General features: G+C 43.3%; 1 long non-coding RNA gene across 1 annotated transcript; it reads right to left on the bottom strand.

Moving 5' to 3' along the window:
* Positions 1-7,638: 7,638 nt before the first annotated feature.
* LOC143926954 (uncharacterized) lies at positions 7,639-10,599 on the bottom strand. Its single transcript, XR_013262163.1, has 2 exons — positions 10,489-10,599; positions 7,639-7,924 (listed from the first exon to the last, which is right to left on the bottom strand). It is a non-coding gene; the product is annotated as an uncharacterized LOC143926954 (long non-coding RNA).
* Positions 10,600-13,479: the final 2,880 nt, after the last annotated feature.

The raw sequence follows: 13,479 nt of genomic DNA, 5'->3' as shown, positions 1-13,479 counted from the left end.
TAGAAAAAGGTTGGTATAGGACTAGTTGATACATCTTTAATTATTTTTCTTGTAGTTGTAGCATCTACGTAAGTTCAAAGAAATGTTTGAATAAGGGGAATCTCTGATTCGGTAATCTTTACTTGCTGAAATACAGTTCTGGTGTGTGATCTGTGGTGAAGAATTCTGTTGTTTTGGGAACAATGTCAATGACGACTTCATGAATTGGATGATTTTCTGCAGGATAAGACAAATTTGCTGTCCACCTGATTCACTCAATCAATGAATCAATTTGGTCATCACTATGTGTGTGTTATAACTGAATGATTCATTTTTTTAGTTGGGTCTTTTAGTTATCGTAAAAATTGAAAGGAACTATAATGCCATTGCTTGTTTGTGAGTTTCTGATTGGAATTATTATTAAGGCATTCACAAACTCCTTCAAAGTTTCTGATGGAAAAATTTTGTTTTGTATCGAGAATGAACCCTTATTGTTTCCCCCCTATTGCCACATCCCGTTGGTAAGATTTCCCTAATTTCCTGTTAAGGTGACAGGAAATGAGAGTAAATCGTTATAAAATTAGGGGAAATACCTTCTCAATTGTCATTGGAATTGTTGCTCTCGTTACATTTTTTCCCATAACCTCCTGCCCAGTGACAACTGTAACAACTGGAATCTTTCTTCACTTCTTGTCCCATTGATAATGGACACCAGGACAAAGAGAGTACATTTCCCCAACAGAGACACAGACAGTAATAAAAACCTGACAAGGGTTTTACCACCCATTCCCCACCACCATCACCACCACCACCACCACTCTCTCCAAAACTACAAGTAAAAGGCCTTGACTTTAGATATACTTTGAAATCTAAACTCTGAAAATTCAACCGTTTCGTGGAAGATTTTCAGTAATATCCATCTCCTATCCGCTGTTTCAAACCCAGTATTTATACTTACCTGTCCTGCAGCCTTTCTTTTGAATCCTCACCCTCTTAAAGAGCTCTGGGTGTCTATACCAGTGGTTGTCCACTTATGAGCTAAAGGGGGCCACAAATGCAGCCCATGACATCACCAAAGGGTCGCACATAAGGTTTGATATATGTAATACTTTAGAGGGATGTCAGGAACTACAAACCTAACAGAAGAAATGAGGGTCATAGAGTGTAGACATGCTAAATTTTTGGCTGGGGATAGACAATATAAAACTGGAAACATTACGTGAGGCTAGTGGAGATCAATGCTATTACCATATTCAATATATTATTCAATATATTACCACTACATGAGGTCCGAGGGCTGCAGGTTGATATACCAAAGGGCCACATGGGATATACCAAAGGGCCACATGGCACCAGGGGTCTATACTATACAAAATTTCCAGATGTAACAAATGTGGTGTTGTTGTGGTGGATTCCAGGTGTTTCCCACTGGACAATATGGTTTCTCCCATCAACCCCTACATCAGAATAGTGACATAACGTAGAACCACGGTAGTCACAAGGGGACACACTATTCAGCACACCCAGAAATGTATGTGCATGGGGCTCCTATAGAGGGCACAGTCTTAACACACTGGCCACCAGACATAGTTTGTATAGCAAGTATAAAGGTTATTCTTTTAGATGGTATTAGTGTAGTACTTTGTGTCGTATCTTTTACACCCTCTGACTTGGTCAGTAAAATAGCTGAAAAGAAAGGAGAGAACTTGTTCAGGCAAGCGAGGGAATTGTTCTTCGCTTAGGTATGAGGCCCATTTCTGGTCAAAGTTTGGCTTGTTATACTGCCCTAGTGAACAAGAGGTAGAAGTTATGGTATATTATGGTTTCTTGTTTGGTAAACTGAGAGGCTAATTAGCTGTAACCCCTGTAAAATACCTAGAATAGAGAAGATAGTCCCCTCTCAGACCCTTCCTTCTCTGCTGTGGGCAAGCCAGGCTTAAATCAGTCAAGCCATTCATAGCATTAATTGAATTTGGCGAAGAGTGAGAGAAGGGGTGGAGGTGCCAACTGGAATAGTCTCACTGATTGTAGAATGTTAGTGTAAGATGTACACTTACAGGTTCATGAGATGAAGATGCCTGTCAGGGATGAGGGTTTCCTGGGGTACTCTGATGCCATTCTGTGGGCTCTGGTAATGATCCCTCGGCCATGGGGGTGTGGAATTTGGTCACAGGCTTCTCTGGGGTATTGTATTTGACAGGCATGGGGAATTTCTTCTCCTTTAGCTCTCTTCTTAGAAGAGTAAGGTACAAGAGGGTTCATAAGAGTCCCTAAATATGGCTGAAAGAGTCTCAGTTACAAAGGAAAGTACAAACTTTCGGTCCTTACTTTACTATAAAAAATTAACTCATGCATGGCCTTGGTATTAGTTGTCCAGTAGTAATTTTGGAGTAATTATCTTTAAAGGAAGTGATTATGCCATAGGCAGCAAGGTGGCTATGAGGTTAGTAGTCCAGCCTTGCTGCATCCAGCCTTGCTGCATCAGGGCGATTATTCTTTGTATACGATCTGCATGGAGTTTGTCTGAGTTTCCTCCTAAGATTCAAAAGGGCCATGAAAGGATTTTTGTTGCACCCTCAAGCTGACCTTTAAAGCCCCATACACACTATCAGATTTTCTGCTGTTTTTTTCCTTCAGATTTACCAAAACCATGTAGTGCAAGGGCCTGCCTGATTGCATACAAATTGAAACTCCTAAGGTTTGACCTCATATTATATGGTTTTGGTAAATCTGAAGGAAAATCTCAGCAAAAAACCTGATAGTGTGTATGGGGCTTAAGTGTTTTGTGTGTGCAGGTATAATCAGGGCTTTAGTTTGTAAGCTCCTGTCCTGAGGAGTAAGGCCTATGGGAACGCTTCTATGTATGTGTCGCAAACTGTTGGCGCTATATAAATCCTGTATAATAATAATAATAATAATATGTACTCTGATGTGCAAGATGTCAAGTTTTATATAAATACAATAAACAAATAAATAATTTTCATTTGGACAGGGTTGTTCCAGTTTGATGTCCCTCAGAAGACTTATGACTTTTCTTTATTGTATGCAACCATCGTCCCACCTTAACCCTCAGCTTCAACCTTCTTGCACTCAAGGTTCTTTCTGCCTTTAAGGGAGGATATAAGATTCAAAAGCCAATATCAGATAACAGATAACCACATACACATGCCAATCTGTCCTTCATTCAACCAGTATAAGATATTTAACAACCTCGAAATTCGGTAGGAGGCCCGAACACAGTAGGCTTCTACTGACCTTCCTTGGTTGATAGGAAGGCCATCCTTGGCCATTTTCCTTGCCCAAACCAACTCAAATTGTCTGTCTACGGTTCCTTGCTAGACAGATGGTAATGGAACCAGTGCAAAGACGCAGCCTATAAATGGCATCACTCCCCCCCTCCCCCACCATTAAAGGATGTACCCTGCAGTCTCCTGGGCATGACAGCTGCTCACAATCGTACATCCCATTAAATACCCAAGGAATATGCGAAGACGTTTATTACTGCATGCAATTAAACATTGTTTCACCATAACTCTCAACTTCGGCCTTCTTGTACTGGAGGTTCTTTCTGAATTGAAGGGAGGTTATAAGAGTCAAATGCCAAGACAACAGGTAACCACATACACATACCAATTCAGCCTTCATTCAACGAATATCAGTCTTGTAACAGCCTTGAAAGTTGGAGGTAGGCCTACACACAGCAGGCCTCGATTGACCTTCCATGGCTGACAGTGAGGCCATCTTTGGCCATTTTCCTTGCCTAGGCTGACTCAAATTGTTTATCTACTGTTCCTTGCTAGGCAGATGCTAATGGAACCAGTGCAAAGGCACAGCTTATAAATGGAATCTCCTCCCCCTCCCCCACCAGTAGAGGATGTACCCTGCAGTCTCCTGTGCATAACAGCTGCTCACAATCCTACACCTTATTAATACCCAAGGGATATGTGAAAACTCAATCATACCTCTCCTCCATTTTTTTCCCCCAGCAGGGCGAAGGCCACAATTGCTGAATGTTAATGTGCTGCCAGGGAATGTTTCAAAAGGAAAAAAACCACAGGGTTTCCGGTGACTAGTAAGCATTACTGCCTCCCCTCCCCCACTGTATGTTGAAGCTTTGTTACTCCTCCTCCCCCCACACTGCCTGGAGCTTAGATACGGTTTCTATGCTGATCATTAGCAGTTGGAATTTTCCCTTATCACACTCTTTACATTCCACATGGAAGTCAAAAAATACCACATTCCCTGACCTTGCTGGTGGTGGGGAAGACTGCCTAAGAAACAGACTGGTTCTGGTGCAGCCGGGGGAGCTTTAGATTTAAAAAAAAAACATTTGCTAGTGGTAGAAAATAAATAAATGCAAGCCACAGTTGTAACCCTTTCTAAGCAATTGTAACACAAAGGCAACAACTGCATAATGAGATGGTACTGTGTTTGATTCTCAGGAGTCTTTATACCAATGGATGTAGGAAGTCTTATTTAAAAAAAGTGTTTTGGCTAATATGAGAGTGCAGGTCATTCCCTTTGGTTTCCTGTTGAATTTGCAAGGAGTGAAGGGGTTACCTTCCCGAACATAAAAGGTTTTGTGGTGGGTTGTCATTAGATAACGAATGGATAGGTTTGTTTGAATGTTTCTTGTAAATCGCTAATCTGCTGCCAAACAAATTCATCTGTTTAGTGGCGGGTAGACTTTACCCTCTTGAAGAGCTCTGGCCATCTGTATTATCCAACGTTTCCAGGTGTAGAAAATAATGTGTCCTTCACTGGACACTGGGGTTCCTCTCATTGACCCCTACAGTGCCTTGAAAAAGTATTCCTACCCCTTGAAGATTTCTACATTTTGTCATCTTCGTCTCCCCCTCCCATGCTCATCTCCAGGATTTTTTCCAGAGCCTCTCCCGTCCTCTGGAACTTGCGACCCCCACCTGTCCGGCTATCCCCTACTCTTGCAACCTTCAGGCGATCCCTGAAAACTCATCTCTTCAGGAAAGCCTATTACGTCCCTAACTAATCTTTTACCACTTCCATCAGCTCATTCCCCACAGTTACAACCTTTTGTACCACCTGCCCCACCCTATTAGATTGTAAGCTCTTCTGAGCAGGGCCCTCTTAATTCTCTTGTATTTTATTATTATTATTATACAGGTTTTATATAGCGCCAACAGTTTGCTCAGCGCTTTACAACATGAGGGCAGAAATTACAGTTACATTACAATTTGGTAGAAGAGGAATCAGAGGGCCCTGCTCGTTAGAGCTTACAATCTAAAAAGGAAGGGGCAATTGATACAAAAGGTAATAGCTGTGGGGGGAGGAGCTGATGGAGGAAGTAAAACAGTGTTAGTTAGAAGCGGGATAGGCTTCTTTGAAGAGAAGGGTTTTCAGGGATCGTCTAAAGATAGATAGATTAGGGGACAGTCGGACAGATTGGGGTAGGGAGTTCCAAAGGATGGGAGAGGCTCTGGAGGAATCCTGGAGGTGAGCGTGGGAGGAGGTGACAAGGGAGCTAGAGAGCAGGAGGTCTTGGGATGACCGAAGAGAGCGGCTTGGTTGGTATTTTGGGACTAGGTTAGTGATGTAACTAGGGGCAGAGTTATGGATGGCTTTGTAAATTATTATTATTATTAGTACTTTGAATTTTATTCGTTGAGTGAGTGGAAGACAATGCAGGGATTGGCAGAGAGGGGTGGAGGACACTGAATGGCTGGTAAGGTGGATGAGTCTGGCAGCGGCATTCATTTTATTGTATTATAACTGTATTGTCTCCCTCTTATATTGTAAAGTGCTGTGTAAACTGTTGGTGCTATATAAATCCTGTATAATAATAATAATAATAATAAAAATCTTACAACCAAAAACTTAAATGTATTTTATTGGGATTTTATTTGATAGACCAACACAAAGTGGCGCATAATTGTGAAGTGGAAGAGAAATGACAAATGGTTTTCAATTTTTTTTTCCACAAATGAATATATGTGAAAAGTGTGGTGTGCATTTGTATTCCGCTCCCTTTACTCTGATACCCCTAACTAGAGTCCACCTGTGTGTAATTTAATCTCAGTATAAATACAGCTGTACTTTAAAGCCCTCAGAGGTTTGCTAGTGAACCTTGGGGAGCAAACAGCGTCATGAAGGCCAAGGAACACACCAGACCTGTCAGGGATAAAGTTGTGGAGAAGTATAAAGCAGGGTTAAGTTATAAAAAATATCCCAAGCTTTGAACCTCTCACAGAGCTCTGTTCAATCCGTCATCTGAAAATGGAAAGAGTATGGGCACAACTGCAAACCTACCAAGACATGACCGTCCACCTAAACTGACCGGCCGGGCAAGGAGAGCATTCATCAGAGAAGCCGCCAAGAGGCCCATGGTATCTCTGGAGGAGCTGCAGAGATCCACAGCTCAGGGGGGAGAATCTGTCCACAGGACAACTATTAGTCGTCTCTCCACAAATCTGCCCTTTATGGAAGAGTGACAAGAAGAAAGATATTGGTGAAATAAAGTCATAAGAAGTCCTGTTTGCAGTTTGTGAGAAGCCATTGTGGGGGACACAGCAAACATGTGGAAGAAGGTGATCTGGTCAGATGAGACCAAAATTTAACTTTTTTGGCCTAAAAGCAAAACGCTATGTGTGTGGGGAAAACTAACACTGCACATCACCCTGAACACACCATCCCCATCGTGAAACACGGTGGTGGCAGCATCATGTGGTGGGGATGCTTTTCTTCAGCAGGGACAGGGAAGCTGGTCAGAGTTGATGGGAAGATGGATAGAGCTAAATACAGGGCAATCTTAGAAGAAAACCTTAGAGACTGCAAAAGACTTGAGACCGGGGCGGAGGTTCACCTTTCAGCAGGACAACGACCCGAAACATAAAGCCAGAGCTACAATGGAATGGTTTACATCAAAGCATATTCATGTGTTAGAATGGCCCAGTCAAAGTCCAGACCTAAATCCAATTGAGAATCTGTGGCAAGACTTGAAAATTGCTGTTCACAGACACTCTCCATCCAATCTGACAGAGCTTGAGCTATTTTGCAAAGAAGAATTGGGCAAAAATGTCCCTCTCTAGATGTGCAAAGCTGGTAGAGACATCCCCAAAAAGACTTCACGCTGAAAAAGTCCGCGGAAGCCCACACACGATCGGATTGTCCGGTGAAATGCGGTCCGGCGGACTAAGTTTGATCGTGTGTACGCGGCATTAGAAGAGTAGGGTAGAAAGTATTTGGTAACATGTCTAGGAGGATTTGTAAGAGTTCCCTAATATGGCTGAAAGAGTCTCAGCTACAGAAGAAAGCACAAAGTTTTGGTTTTAGTTGTAATTTTGGAATCATCTGCATTGAGTTTTCCTGAGTTTCCTCCTAAGACTCAAAAAGGCCCTGGAAGTTTAGCTGTTGACTCCTTAGGTTGACTAGAGTGGCAAAAATAGCTTGCGATTGTAAGCTCCTTTGGAGGCAGAGGTTTATGAAAATGCTTCTAGGTACTCCATTGAGTAATATTTTGGTGGCATATAAATAGGGAAAGTAAATATATATTATTTCCTATAGGGCAGGGTTGTTCCTATTTGATGTTTCTCAGAAAAATTGTGACTTTTATTGCATGCAATTTAACATTGTTGCACCTTAAAGCAGGATCTTCATTACATCTGAGCACCACAAACCAAAAAACACTATTTAATTCATTTTTAATGTTCAAAGCAAACTTCCCCATGCATCCATGTCTCCATGCTTTGTTTTGTTGAGAAATCACTTTGAAAAACAAACCCCTAGAATTTCTGTCCGTGGCCATCTTGATAAGGGCAAATTTTTCATGTATTTACTTCCTGGAATCCATCTGTCCTTAGCTCAAGCATGCACACAGGAGGGCGTGCTTAGCTGAGAAAACCCCTCCTCCTCTCCTGAAGACTCTTGGGTTGTATGACATCATTTGCCTAGTCAAGAAACCAGGAAGTAACTGAAGAAATGTAAAAAAAAAAAAAAGAAAAGTTTAAAACAAACAAATATGATATACTTTCCTATCTTTTTACGAATACTTGCAGCATGAGGGATTAAAGTGATTGTAAAGGCTCCTTTTTTTTTTAAAGTAACAAACATGTTATACTTACCTCCTCTGTACAGTTGGTTTTGCACAGAGCAGCCTGGATTCTCCTCTTCTCAGGTCCCTCTTCTGTGCTCCTAGCCCCTCCCTTCTTTGAGTGCCCCCCTCAGCCAGTAGCTTGCTACAGGGGGCACCCAAGCCAAGTCAGAGCTCTGTGCATCCATTCAGACACGGAGTCCTGACCTAGTCCCGCCCCCTCTCTCCCCTGATTGGCTGACTGACTTTTATTGACAGCCTTGGGGACCAGTGGCGCAGCTGCTCTGTCTCAGCCAATCAGGAGGAGTGTACTGGATGGCTGAGGGGATAGTGGACATTGATGGAGAGAGTAGGAGCTCGGTAGGTAATTGGGGCGGTGCTACACATAGAAGTTTATTTATTTTAATTTATAGATTTATAAGATAAAAAAAAAACCTTCTGCCTTTACAACTCCTTTAAAATAACCAGTGCTGATTGGGAGCGTGAAGTTCCACCTTAATGGTCAACTTCAGCCTTCTTCAACTGAAGGCTGTTTCTGAATTGAAGTGAGGATATAAGAGTCGAATGCCAATATCAGACAACAGGTAACCACACACACACACCAGTGTGGCCTTCATACAACCAATATCAGATATTAAATAACCTCGAAAGCCGGTAGCAAGCCTGAACACACCAGGATTCTACTGACCTTCCTTGGCTGATAGTGAGGCCATCTTTGGCCTCTGTTCCTAGAAGAGTAACCACATACACATACCGATGCGGCCTTCATAATCCAATATCAGATATTAAACAACCTCGAAAGTCGGTAGCAGGCCTGAACACACCAGGATTCTACTCATCTTCCTTGACTGAAAGTGAGGCCATCTTTGGCCTCTATTCCTAGAAGAGTAACCACATACACATACCGATGTGGCCTTCATACATCCAATATCAGATATTAAACAACCTCAAATGCCGATAACAGGCCTGAACACACCAGGATTCTACTGACCTTCCTTGGCTGACAGTGAGGCCATCTTTGGCCTTTATTCCTAGAAGAGTAACCACATACACATACCGATGTGGCCTTCATACATCCAATATCAGATATTACACAACCTCGAAAGTCGGTAGCAGGCCTGAACACACCAGGATTCTACTGATCTTCCTTGGCTGACAGTGAGGCCATCTTTGGCCTCTATTCCTAGAAGAGTAACCACATACACACACCAATGTGGCCTTCATACATCCAATATCAGATATTAAACAACCTCGAACGCCGATAGTAGGTCTGAACACACCAGGATTCTACTGATCTTCCTTGGCTGACAGTGAGGCCATCTTTGGCCTCTATTCCTAGAAGAGTTACCACATACATATACGGATGCGGCCTTCATACATCCAATATCAGATATTAAACAACCTCGAAAGTCGGTAGCAGGCCTGAACACACCAGGATTCTACTGATCTTCCTTGGCTGACAGTGAGACCATCTTTGGCCTCTATTCCTAGAAGAGTAACCACATACACATACCGATGCGGCCTTCATACATCCAATATCAGATATTACACAACCTCGAAAGTCGGTAGCAGGCCTGAACACACCAGGATTCTACTGATCTTCCTTGGCTGACAGTGAGGCCATCTTTGGCCTCTATTCCTAGAAGAGTTACCACATACACATACGGATGCGGCCTTTATACATCCAATATCAGATATTAAACAACCTCGAACGCCGATAGTAGGTCTGAACACACCAGGATTCTACTGATCTTCCTTGGCTGACAGTGAGGCCATCTTTGGCCTCTATTCCTAGAAGAGTTACCACATACATATACGGATGCGGCCTTCATACATCCAATATCAGATATTAAACAACCTCGAAAGTCGGTAGCAGGCCTGAACACACCAGGATTCTACTGATCTTCCGTGGCTGACAGTGAGACCATCTTTGGCCTCTATTCCTAGAAGAGTAACCACATACACACACCGATGTGGCCTTCATACATCCAATATCAGATATTAAATAACCTCGAACGCTGATAGTAGGCCTGAACACACCAGGATTCTACTGACCTTCCTTGGCTGACAGTGAGGCCATCTTTGGCCTCTATTCCTAGAAGAGTAACCACATACACATACCAATGCTGCCTTCATTCAACTAATATCGGACTGTTAACAACCTTGAAAGTTGTAGGAAGACCGGCATGCAGTAGGCCTCTAATGACTTTCCAAGACTGACAGTAAGGCCATCTTCGGCCGTTTTCCTTGCCTAGGCCGACTCAAATTGTCTATCTACTGTTCCTTGCTAGACAGACGCTAATGGAACCAGTGTAAAGGCACAGCCTATAAATGGCATCTCCTCCCCATCCCCCCCTCCAGCAAAGGATGTACCCTGCATGACAGCTGCTCTCAATCCTACACCCCATTAAATACCCAAGGGATATGTGAAAACTTAATCATACCTCTTTTCCATTTTTTTTTTTTCCGGTAGGGCGAAGGCCACAATTGCTGAATGTTAATGTGCTGTCAGGGAATCTTTCAAAGGATCAGCCACGGGGTTTCTGGTGAGTAGTCAGCAATACTGCCTCCCCTCCCCCACTGTATACTGCTTGCTTTTTTTTTTTTTTTTTCTCCTCCTCCCCCCACACGCAGTGAGCTGTGAACTGCCTGCAGCTTGGATATAGTTTCTATACTGATCATTGGCAGTTAGAACCTTCCCTTTATCACACTATTTTAATTCCACATGGAGGTGGGGAAAAAAAAAACCACACTCCCTGACCTTGCTGGCGGTGGGGAAGGCCGCTAAAAATCAGAATATGGTTTTGGTGCAGCTGGGGGAGCTGTAGATTCACAAAACATTTGCTAGTGGTAGGAAAAGTATAAATGCAAGCCACGGTTGTAACCCTTTCTAAGCAGACGTAATTCAAAGGCAACAGTTACATAATGCAATGGTGCTGCTTTTGGTTCAAAGTTGCCTTTATGCCAATGGAAATAGGAAGTCTTATTTAGAAAAAAAATAAAAAATAAAATGTTTTGGCTATTATGAGAGCGCATGTCATTTCCTTTGGTTTCCTCTTGAATTTGTAAGGACAATTCAATGCGAGTAAAATAATAACCTTCCTGAACAAAAAGGACAATGGTTAATGTGGTGGGTTGTCATTAGATTGATTTGTCTGAATGTCCTGGTAAATTCCGATCCGCTGCCGTACAAATCCATCTGTCTACTGGAGGGTAAAGGAGGGGCCTTTGGAGACTTTCATTTAGGTGTTCCTATTTAAAAAGGAACTGCGGTCTGCTCACATAATTTGTAATAAAAACATCTTTGCCCTTCTGAAGCTTCCCTTCAACCACGTTACATATTATTTTATATATACTTTGACTCTATACTTTCCAAAAATGCTGCCGAAATCTCCCTCCACTGAGTCTGGCTGCAGCCATTTTAACTGTGGGCAGCGGAAGCTGCTGCCTACTCACTTCCTGGATTTACACAGAGGCACACCTCCAGCCCTGCAGCTCTCATAGGCCCTCTTATGATTCACCCCCTCCCCCCTCCCTTCCTGGCAAACTCTCGAGAGTGAGACCTAGGCAAATGACCAGACAAGAAACAGGAAGTGGGCTGTATAAGGTATTTACTGGCAGAATTTTTTTTTTTTACTATCCAAAGTTAACTTGGCCTGAACACACCAGGATTCTACTGACCTTCCTTGGCTGACAGTGAGGCCATCTTTGGCCTCTCTTCCTAGAAGAGTTACCACATACATATACGGATGCGGCCTTCATACATCCAATATCAGATATTACACAACCTCGAAAGTCGGTAGCAGGCCTGAACACACCAGGATTCTACTGATCTTCCTTGGCTGACAGTGAGGCCATCTTTGGCCTCTATTCCTAGAAGAGTAACCACATACACACACCAATGTGGCCTTCATACATCCAATATCAGATATTAAACAACCTCGAACGCCGATAGTAGGCCTAAACACACCAGGATTCTACTGACTTTCCTTGGCTGACAGTGAGGCCATCTTTGGCCTCTATTCCTAGAAGAGTTACCACATACACATACGGATGCGGCCTTCATACATCCAATATCAGATATTAAACAACCTGGTAAGTCGGTAGCAGGCCTGATTACACCAGGATTCTACTGACCTTCCTTGGCTGACAGTGAGGCCATCCTTGGCCTCTATTCCTAGAAGAATTACCACATACACATACGGATGCGGCCTTCATACATCCAATATCAGATATTAAACAACCTGGTAAGTCGGTAGCAGGCCTGAACACACCAGGATTCTACTGATCTTCCTTGGCTGACAGTGAGGCCATCTTTGGCCTCTATTCCTAGAAGAGTAACCACATACACACACCGATGTGGCCTTCATACATCCAATATCAGATATTACACAACCTCGATTCTACTGATCTTCCTTGGCTGACAGTGAGGCCATCTTTGGCCTCTATTCCTAGAAGAGTAACCACATACACATACTGATGCGGCCTTAATACATCCAATATCAGATAGTAAAACAACAAGGGCAGAAGATTTAGTAGATGGAACGTTGAAAAAAATGACTGAAGGTCTGCTTTAAAGGATTAGTAAAGGTTTGTTTTAAAAAACAAAATAAAAAACAAACATGTTATACTTACCTCCTCTGTTCAGTTGGTTTTGCACAGAGTGGCCCCCGATCCTCCTCTTCTTGGGTCCCTCAGCAGCGCTCCTGGCTCCTCTTCTTCTCAAGTGCCCCGTTGGAGAGCCGCTCTCCCGCGGGGCACTCGTGCGGGCACGCTCCCGTGTCCTGCTGCTGCGTCCATTGACACAGACAGCAGGACTCGGCCCTGGCTCCCACATGATTGGATTTGATTGACAGCAGCGGGAGCCAATGACTGCGCTGCTATCAATCTATCCAATCAGGACCCAAGACAATGGCTGGAGCTGGTGTGCTCATCCCCGTCGCTGGAAAGACCGGGTTCAGGTATGTAAAAGGGGAGCTCTAGGGGGTTGTATCACAGGAGGTTTTTCACCATAATGCATAGAATGCATTAAGATGAAAAACCTCAAGAGTTTACATCCCCTTTAACTTTGCTTTTGCAAAATTTATATTATTCTGAAAAAATCTATAGGAATTTGAAGAATGTGAGGCCCTTTTAACCACTTGAGGTCGGTATAGGTCGATATAGGTAAATCTTTAGTTTGTTTTCTTGTGGCCAGGGCCAGCCCTACCATGAGTCCCACTGGGTCCATCGGACTCATGCAGAACTTTGAGAGGGGCGGCAAAGGCGGCTCTTTAAGTAGGCAAATTAGGCGTTCACCTTAGGCCTCGTGTTCACAGGGGCTTTGCGGCCCCCTCTGGGCTCCAGAGATTGACCATCTCAATGGGAATGCAATCTATACACTGGGGGGGGGGGGGGAGAACTTCTGTGGGAATCTAGGATGGAAAAGGACCTGG

The sequence above is a fragment of the Lithobates pipiens genome, unplaced genomic scaffold (genome assembly GCF_037356315.1).
Source record: "Lithobates pipiens isolate NorthernLeopardFrog02 unplaced genomic scaffold, aLitPip1_a1.2 Scaffold_23, whole genome shotgun sequence".
Lineage (NCBI taxonomy): Eukaryota > Metazoa > Chordata > Amphibia > Anura > Ranidae > Lithobates > Lithobates pipiens.
The sequence above is the reverse complement of the archived record's forward strand: the minus strand, read 5'-3'. Positions and strand labels throughout refer to the sequence as shown.